Below are 10,779 nucleotides of genomic sequence, written 5' to 3' on the forward strand. Positions count from 1 at the left end.
AGAGACAGTTGGAATGGTTGTTGGAAGGATTCTGCCCCTGTGTGTGCAGGCACAGTCTTACAAATAGATGGCCTTTTGTACACCTCCCCACATCCTTAAGCTGAAAACCCACAAACACCAGGCTCATTGTTTACAATCTTATCTGATTGAGGATAAAGGAGAGGGCTGAGTGAATGAGGACACCAGGATACTGTATCATCATGAATTTCAAGAAGATATGGATTAGAAGGGAAAAGAGCCTTTAGGAAATATATATGTTAAATATGTATAAATGAACTATAATAAATATAGATACATTTAACAGTTTAAAAATACATCCATGTCGATGCAATGGGGTCTCCATTAATCCATGCCTAAGAATATATTTGGAGATGGTTGCATTGTCCTTCAAATCATTAGTATGTACTGTTGATGAGTTTTATCTTCAGTCTCCATATGTTATGCTTTCATTGCTATAAGCATAGACCTCTTAGACCAGTATCGATGTCTGGTAGAAAGAAGGAATACTTTAATGTCAAAGAAAGTTGTTGGGCCTCACTTTACTGTTGAGAGCTACAATAAAGTGTCTAATTACCAAGCCAGACTCACTTCACCAGCCACTTTCATCTTAGTGCAGTAACAGCACACCAGCCCCTCCTGTGCCTGCTGGTTTAGATTATGTGAGGGCAGCGGACGGGTGAGCCACATGCCACAGGCCATCAGCTCAGGACTCATCAGCTCAGTCTGCAATGAGGCTGAAAGCTGTATCATGTCAGAATGACTGTAATTCTCTTTTGGAGATTTACATTTTGTAGTAGGAGTATAGTATGGGGGGTGGGGTGGGGAATGGGGGTTTCTCTTCTTTCCTGGGAAGTTAGGATCCTTGCCAATGCATTCCCCACCCCACATTTGAGACCTGTCGACTGTATCTAGTGGAAGGCATCTTTGTTTCTATTTATGAAAGGCAAGCTTGAAAGTAAAACTTTTGATTGAAACAGTTTGAGTTTCTGCAGGGCCTGGCCTTTGAACTCCACCTATCACTTCTCTCCTGCAGTTTGGGTTTTACGTATTTGGAGCCTCGCATCTTGCAAGGAAAGCACGACTTTGATTAGTTCCCTGGGTCAACCAAGGGCTGGAACAGATGATCTCTTTGGTAATCAAGAAATTTTAGAGAGAGTCCAGCCATCTGTTTCAGTCTGGCACCCTCAGGGTGACTGTATGTTGGCAGAGTCACCACGTTTCCCACTCTTAGCTTTGCAAGTTCAGATGCTCAGCATCATCAGATCCCTAAGGGCAAATCAGGCTTTGGGAGACCGATCCCACTAATCAAACTCACAGAAGGTTGATGGATAAACCTACCTCATCATGTGCTTGTGAGGATTAAATGAGAATGTGGGTATAAAACTCACTTATCTCTGACCTGACACATACAGTAAGTGAAAGAAAGTGTTAGTTGCTCAGGTGTGTTCGACTCTTTGCGACTCCATGGCCTGTATTCTGCCAGGTTCCTCTGTCTATGGGATTTCCCAGGCAAAAATCTGCAGTGGGTTGCCATTCCCTCTCCAGGGGGTCTTCCTGACCCAGGGATCGAACATGGGTCTCTCGCATGACAGGTGGATTCTTTACTGTCTGAGCCACCAGGGAAGCCCAGCACGTATGGTAAGTGTCCTATAAACATTGACTTTCCTTTTATCCTGTGATCTGTCAAATAGTATCTACAGCACAGGATAGACACTGACGGGCCAGTGGTTACCTTTGGCTTGCTTTCCCAGTTCTAGAATTCATACATAGCCCCATCCTTCTAATGAGCAGTCAGTCATGATGTGATAAAATAGGTCATTTTTAAAAAGTTCCAGGGAATTCCCTGGTGGTCTAGTGGCTAAGACTGAGTTCTGAATCCAGATGGCCCAAGTTTGATCTTTTGATCTCTGGTCAGGATACTAGATCCCACATGCCCCAACAAAGATCAAAGTTCCGTGTGCCACAGCTAAGACCAGGTACGTAAATAAATGCATCAATACAAAAAAGAAAAAGAAAAAAGTTACAGTCCTCAGGAGGCATGGGCATCCAACCTCTAGAGACACTTCAGTCCACCAGCAGTCATGGAGAGTGGTTCTGGGGGAGGCTCTCTGCGGGTGCTGTGGTTAAAAGATAAAATACCTCTTGTCTTTAAGGAAATTAGCATTGAATAAGGGTAACATTGGTCTGTATAGAGCTCTAGTTTTGACAAGCAACAACAACCACACAAAACTAAGGATTAGAATCAACACATCATCTAAAGAAAAATAGGATCTAATTGAAAAAATGGGCCAAGGGTATAAACCAGTAATTCACAGAATAATAAAAATGATCAAGATTTATATACACTGGTGCTCAGCCTCACTTTAACGGAGGAAATTCAAATTCATTGAGTATACTCATGCTCAGCTGGAGGGAATGTGGGTGTGAGTACAGCCACTTAAGAAGTCACTCTGAAATTGAACAGCAATAAATGATATTTAGTCTTCAAAAAAGAGATCACTTTGTATAACCCACTACCCTGAAGTTCTACTATTAATCGCTACCCCAGGGAGAAACTTAAACCATGTGCTGAAGGAAGCAAGTACAAGTACTTTCTTCACTGCAGTGTTATTTATAACAGTGGGAAAATTCAAAACAACAAGAAATAGTCATAAAAACACACCGCTTTTATAGAAGACCGTGCTGCTACATTCTAAAATGAGGTAGACCTAATTGTACTGACATAGAAAGTCATCTAAGCTACATTGTTCAATGAAATAATGGATGGGTCACTTCTGTTAACACACACAGATATCTTTCCTAGGGGCGACTCCTTAAAGAGAAGCCTGGAGGCGTATACATTATATTGGTAACAGTGACTGTATGTAGAGAGGGGACTAGAATAGGAGGCACTGGAAAGGGGAAACAATAAAAAAGAAAAAACCCCAACAAAACCCATTGATTTGCAAATCACTCTTTCATGTAAACTGTCACTTACTCCTTTGTTGTTGTTTAGTCACTAAGTCCTGTCCCACTCTTTGTGACGATCCCATGGACAGTGGCCCTCCAGGCTCCTCTGTCCTTAGGATTCTCCAGGCAAGAGTACTGGAGTGGGTTACTATTTCCTTCTCCAGGGGATCTTCCCAACCCAGGGAAGGAACACGAGTCTCCTGTTTTGGCCGGTGGATTCTTTACCACCACTGTTGAAGCCCCACTTACTCCTTATGTTGACCTCATAGTGTAAGCATCATTTCCACTTACCTATGGGGGAACCACAGCTAAGAAAGGCCAAGCAACTTTTGAGAAGTCACACACCTAGTAGACAGAGACGCCCCTGGGCTTGCTCCCATGCTTTCCCCAGGTTCCAGAAGGAATTGGCAGTTAGGCTAATTGGAACCTGATGTCTTTGTCACTTCTCGCTTTTAATTATTTCTCACTGTTTAAAGTCAAAGGCACTTCGAGGTACCCCAGACAGCCCTCTGTGTGTCAGAGTGAGAGGGGCAGGAAAGAAGCCAGTTTGCAAGTGATCAGAAGATAGTCCTGATATTTAAGATTCTCTTACTTTTCATTCTCCAGGTGGGGTTTTAGATTCTCATACTTTTCATTCTCCAGATGGGGTCTTAGACATCTCAGGGCCAGGTGTCAAAGGACCAGAGTATCCACAGCCCGACTCTCTCACCGCTGGGGTCTCCTACCAGGCTGGAAGCTGGAGGTGGGGTATGGAACTTGACCCTCCAGTCTCAAGAGGAACAGGAAAGAGGGAAGGCACTGGGAACAAAAACTGAGCTTTGACTTGATGGCGGCAGCTCAGCTCCCGTTCCTGCAGTGGCCGTGGGCCCTGGGGGTGGGGGGAGGTTAGGGAGGGCCCCTCGGTGACCTGCGCCTCGCCTTCTTCATGAACTCCAGTCTAGTCTTATGACAGCTGCAAATGAGGTTAGGCATACAGTTGTACCTAGCAAGTGCCTGTGCTGAAACCATTAATTTGTTAAATGTGAACAAAATATATCACATTTTTGGTAACTCTTAGCACATAGCAATTTTCTTCTTTCCCTCTACTTCCCCTCCCTTCTTCTGTATCCATTCTCTCTCTTTTCTCCCTCACCCTCTCCCTCCATCTTTCCCTCCTTCATTCATGGAGGATTCCTAGTACCTGGCCTCTCCTTTAATTTCATCCCAAGTTTGCTAGAGATTTGTTAGTGTGGCCTCTACTGGCAGTGTAGTTGCTATTTTAAATCCTAAAAAAAAGTTGTAAGTGGATAATGTTTTGAGATAGTAATTTGGTTTTTTTAGTATTTATTTATTTATTTGGCTGCACCAGATCTTAGCTGTGGCATGCAAACCCTTAGTTGCAGCACGTGGGATCTTGTTCCCTGACCAGGGATGGAACCCAGGCTGGATAAAGGATGAACCCTCTTCATTGGGAGTGCAGAGTCTTAGCCATAGGACCATCAGGGAAGTCCCAAGGTCTGTTTTTCTCCATGTTTTCTTGTACCCACTGACCTTCTCTTACCACTGGGGACATGGAGTAGGAGCTTAAATGTAGTATCAGGAGAGAGTTGACAGACAAAGTCTTAGCTCTGAATTCTAAAATAGGTAAAATAGATGCACTGCAAGGACAGAAGTCTTGAAAGCAAAGGCTTCTGTTGTCAAGAGCTGAATTTTTAAGACAGAGAAGGATTTTAAATTCTGGAAGTTCGGCTTTGACCATCAATAACCAGTGGCCTCGACATTCAGGGGTGTGCCTGCACCTGTTCCTGAGAGCTGACTGTAGACCTCTCTTCTCAACTTCATGTCCAGGAGCTTGAAATCAGCTGTGGCAGAAGTGTCTTTAGCACAGAAGTTGGCAAATACCACAAACCTGCACATTTTTTTTTTTTTCCCCTGGAGGGTCTGTCGTCGAGGTTTTTGAAGGAGGAGAAGTAGGAAAAGAAAGCGTGGATGAATTTCTGGGTAGACTTTTCCTGGGCTGAATCCAGGGGAGGGGGTGGGCTGCAGAAAAATGTTCAGACAGGCCTGGAGCTAGGAGGCCGAGGTATTGCATCTCTCTTTCCATCTGCAACTCTGCGAGAAGGTGGCAGCTATGCAGAGTGCTTGTGTGAAAAGTGACAGCAGGGCAGGTCCGACAGCAGTGGGAGAGCTGGGCGAGCTGGTCTCCCTGCGCCTCATCCCCCAAGCTTCCCTCGAGTCCGCTGTGGCTGAGCAGTTCACAGAGACTTCTGTTTGGATGCCAGGATGGGCGAGATCAGCTCAGAGACGTGGAGGGCATGGCCAGTGGGGTCAAGGACCTTCCCTCAGGCTCACTAACTTTTTCCTCTGGTTCTTTCTGTGCTATCTTCTCACAATAATGAAACCCCATTTAAAGGGCAGCCGTCCCTGGGATCCTCCTGGAGGAAGGCATGGCAACCCTCTCTAGTGTTCTTGCCTGGAGAATCCCATGGACAGAGGAGCCTTGCAGGCTACCACCTATGGGGTTAAAAAGAGTTGGACGCAACTTAAGCAACTTAGCATGCACGCACACGCACAACTCAATACATTATATTTAAAACACATAATACTAAAAACTCATCACGTTCTAATAATTTTAGCATATTTACTGTCTATACATCTATCACTGTATGTCTATTGTGTGAGCATTCTATGCAGTGGTTGTCACTGCATGAAAGTGAAGTGAAAGTGTTAGTCACTCAGTCATGTTGGACTCTGTGACCCCTCCGTGACTCTGCCTTCAAGTGACTTCACATTGGTAGATTGAAATCTGCCACAGTGGAAGTATTCACACTATGCCAATCAGGAAAGGCTATACATTGAGGCTTAAAAATACTGTTTTATTGATTGCCTAGATGCAGTAGTATGGTGGAGACAATAATAATATAGATTCAGCTTAAAAACATGTTGTGCGTGTGGCCGTTACATTCTGAATAACACAAAAAAATTGAGGAAATATTTTTCCAGTACTCAAAAACCTTCATCTGATTCATCCGAAAAATTGCTTACATCATGACATCATTTCACTTGTGTCTTATTAAAATACATGAAATATCAGTCAACATTTTCGACAGAACTATACTTGTTTATCGATTGTCACCATTGTTGGCTGCAGACCCAGGAGTTCTGCAAGTCAGTGAAATTCCATGAAAATCAATTGCTATGTGGAACTTAGAATGTTGTATGTTTTATTGTTAGTAGCAGTAATAAATTGGGTGACTCCTTATCCTTTACATCAGTAAAATTTATACTAAACTTGTGTACCAATATTTGCACACGAGTATTTTTTGTTCATGTTGGAGAGCCCATTGTTAAACATTTACCAGCGCGTCACTGGGTAATTAAGTCACTAATCATTGCTTCACTTAGCAACCATGACACCCAGAAGCCTTCCTTTAGAAAAGGACCTGGAGGCAGTGAAAAGCTTAAATATATTTAACGTCCTTTTTAAAAAATCATGGCCAAAGATACATAACATAAAATTTAACATTTTAACCATGTTTTTCTTTTTCTTTTAAATGAAGAAAGTCTATTTTCTTTCTTAAAAAATATCTGTTTATTTATTTGGCTAGTTGCAGCATGTGGAGATCTTTACTTGTGGCATGAAAACTCTTGATCGTGGCATGTAGGATCTAGTTCCCTGACCAGGGATCAGACCCTGTCCCCTGCATTGGGAGCACGGAGTCTTAGCCAGTGGACCATCAGAGAAATCCCCATTTTTTTCTTTTTCTCTGATATATTTATCTTATGGGAATTGGTATGTGTAGGTATCTATAACGAGGAATACTGTTATTTCTTATTTTCATGTTTTAAGTTAAATAACAAGTTTCTAAAGTTGGATTTTTCTTTTTAATTGTTAGTTTCAGGTGTACAACAATTCAACATTTGTATACATTGCAGAATGTTCACAGTAAGTCTAATTACCATCTGTCATCAGACAAAGTTACAATTTTTTTTTCTTGTGGTGAGAAAAATTACAAGAAAAAAAGACTTTCTTTGAGATTTACTTTCTTAGCAACTTTCAGATTTGCACAACAATATTATTGACAGTGATTCCCATGCTATGCATTACATCCCTTTGACTTATTTATTATATAACTGGAAGTCTGTATCTCTTGACTTCCTTGATCCATTTTGCCTAACCCCTAACCCGCTTTTCCCTCTGACAACCACCAGTCTGTTCTCTGTATCTATCAGTTTGATTTTGTTTTGCTTTTTCATTTGTTTTGTTTATTAGATTCCACTTGTAAGTGAAATCACATGGTATTTGTTTTTGACATTTCACTTAGCATATCCCTATTAAGGTCCACCATTCTGACCGTTTTAAGTGTGTAGTTCAGTGGCATTAAGTACATTCACATTATTATTGCACAACCATCACTATCATCTTCAGACCATTTCATCATGCCAAAATGAAACTCTCTACTCATTAAACAACTGCATATTCTCCACTTTCCCAGCTCCTGATAACGCCTAGTCAACTTTTTGTTTCTGCAAATTTAATTACTCTCAGTACCTTACATAAGTGGAATCATACAATATTTGTTCTTTTTGTATCTGGCTTATTTCATTTAGCATGATGTCTTCAAGATTCATTCACGTTATAACATATACCAGAATTCCTTTCTTTTATATGATTGAATAATATTCTATGGTATGTATGCACTGCATTCTAAAAATTGAAGTACAGTTGATTTATAGATCCCTAGGTTGGGAAGATCCACTGGAGGAGGGCATGGCAACCCACTCCGGTATTCTTGCTTGGAGAATCCCAAGGATAGAGGACCCTGGTGGGATGCAGTCTATAGGGTTGCAAAGGGCCAGACATGACTGAAGCAACTTAGCATACCTGATTTACAATATTGTGTTCAGGTGTACAGCAAGGTGATTCAGTTATATATTTATATTTTTCAGATTATTTTCCATTATAGATTTTTACAAGATATTGGATATAATTACCCATGCTATACAGTAAATCCTTATTGCTTATATATTTTATGTATGGTAGTTGTCCTTTGCCTTTAGCTAAAGGCAAAGGAGAAAAGGAAAGATATCCTATTTGAATGAAGAGTTCCAAAGAATAGCAAAGAGAGATAATAAAAAAGCCTTCCTCAGAGATCAGCACAAATAGAGGAAAACAATAGAATGGTAAAGACCAGATATCTCTTCAGGAAAATTAGAGATACCAATGGAACATTTCATGCAAAGATGGGCTCGATAAAGGACAGAAATGGTATGGACCCAACAGAAGCAGAGATATTAAGAAGAGGTGGCAAGAATACATAGAAGAACTGTACAAAAAAGATCTTCAGGACCCAGATAACCACGATGGTGTAATCAGTGGACTAGAGCCAGACATCCTGGAATGTGAAGTCAAGTGGGTCTTAGGAAGCATCACTATGAGCAAAGCTAGTGGAGGTGATGGAATTCCAGTTGAGTTATTTCAAATCCTGAAAGATGACGCTGTGAAAGTGCTGCACTCAATATGTCAGCAAATTTGAAAAACTCAGCAGTGGCCACAGGACTGGAAAAGGTCAGTGTTCATTCCAATCCCAAAGAAAGGCAATGCCAAAAATGCTCAAACTACTGCACAACTGCACTCATCTCACATGCTAGCAAAGTAATGCTCAAAATTCTCCAAGCCAGGCTTCAACAGTACGTGAGCCGTGAACTTCCAGATGGATTTAAAAAAGGCAGAGGAACTAGAGATCAAATTGCCAATATCCGTTGGATCATCAAAAAAGCAAGAGAGTTTCAGAAAAACATCTATTTCTGCTTTATTGACTAAGCCAAAGCCTTTGACTATGTAGATCATAGCAAACTGTGGAAAATTCTTCTAGAGATGGGAATACCAGACCACCTGCCTCCTGAGAAATCTGTATGCAGGTCAAGAGGCAACAGTTAGAACTGGACATGGAACAATAGACTGGCTCCAAATAGGGAAAGGAGTGCGTCAAGGCTATATATTGTCACCTTGCTTATTTAACTTCTATGCAGAGTACATCATGGGAAATGCTGGACTGGAAGGAGCACAAGCTGGAATTAAGATTGCTGGGAGAAATATCAATAATCTCAGATACTCAGATGACACCACACTTATGGCAGAAAGCGAAGAACTAAAGAACCTCTTGATGAAAGTGAAAGAGGAGAGTGAAAAAGTTGGCGTAAAACTCAACATTCAGAAAATTAAGATCGTGGCATCTGGTCCCATCACTTCATGGCAAATAGATGGGGAAATAATGGAAACAGTGAGAGACTTTATTTTCTTGGGTTCCCAAATCACTGCAGATGGTGACTACAGCCATGAAATTAAAAGATGCTTGCTCCTTAGAAGAAGAGCTATGACCAACCTAGACAGCATATTAAAAAGCAGAGATATTACTTTGCCAACAAAGGTCCATCTGGTCAAAGCTATGGTTTTTCCAGTAGTCATGTATGGATGTGAGATTTGGACCATAAAGAAAGCTGAGCACCAAAGAATTGATGCTTTTGAACTGTGGTATTGGAGAAGACTCTTAAGAGTCCCTTGGACTGCAAGGAGATCCAACCAGTCCATCCTAAAGGAAATCAATCCTGAATATTCATTGGAAGGATTGATGCTGAAGCTGAAACTCCAATGCTTTGTCCACCTGATGCAAAGAACTGACTCATTGGAAAAGACCCTGATGCTGGGAAAGATTGAAGGCGGGAGGAGAAGGGGATGACAGAGGATGAGATGGTTGGATGGCGTCACTGACTCAATGGACATGAGTTTGAGCAAGCTCCAGGAGTTGGTGATGGACAGGAAAGCCTGGCGTGCTGCAGTCCATAGAGTCGCAAAGAGTTGGACACGACTGAGTAACTGAACTGAACTGATAGAAGTTGTATGTTAATTCCACACTCCCTATTTCACCTGCCCACCCCGCTTTCCACTTTCCTTTCTTTTTTCCCCTTGGTTGTGCCGTGTGGCATGCAGGATCTTAGTCCTTTGATCAGGGATTGAACCTGTGACCCCTTCAGTAGAAGCACAGAGTCTTAACTACTGGACCACCGGGAAAGTCCCAAAGTTATTATTTTTATCAATCAAACCTGGAGGTGCTGGCAGTTGAACCCAGGCCCTCTGGGTGCTAACCATGCTCTCTACCACTGAGTTACACCCTTTCCTTCCTCCACATTCCCCTCTGGTAACCATAAATTTGTGACTATTTCTGTTTTGAATATAGATTCATTTGTATTATTTTTAAATTCCACAGGTAAGTGATGTCATATAATATTTGTCTTTCTCTAACTTACTTCACTTATGTATAATATTCTCTAGGTCCTTCCATGTTGCTGCAAATGATAATAGTTCATTCTTTTCATGGCTGAGTAATATTCCATTTTCTATCTATACCACATCTTCAGTCTTCTGTTGAAGGGCACTGTTTGCATGTCTTGGCTATTATAAATAGTGCTGCTATGAACACTGGGGTGTATGTATCTTTTCAAATTAGAGTTTCATCTTTTCTGGATATATACCCAGGAAAAGGATTGCTGGATCATGATTTTTAAGGGAATTCCACACTATTCTCTGGGCTTCCCAGGTGGCGATAGTGGTAATGAACCCACTTCCCAATGCAGGAGACATAAGAGATGCAGGTTCGATCCCTGTGTTGCAAAGATCTCCTGGAGGAGGGCACGGCAACCCATTCCAGTATTCTTGCTTGGCGAATCTCATGGACAGAGGAGCTTGGTGAGGTACAGTAGGGTTGCATGGATTCGGACACAGCTGAAGTGACTTAGCATGCATGCATGCACACATACTGTTCTGCATAGTGGCTGCACCAATTCACATTC

Source organism: Bos indicus, chromosome 24 (genome assembly GCF_029378745.1).
Source record: "Bos indicus isolate NIAB-ARS_2022 breed Sahiwal x Tharparkar chromosome 24, NIAB-ARS_B.indTharparkar_mat_pri_1.0, whole genome shotgun sequence".
Lineage (NCBI taxonomy): Eukaryota > Metazoa > Chordata > Mammalia > Artiodactyla > Bovidae > Bos > Bos indicus.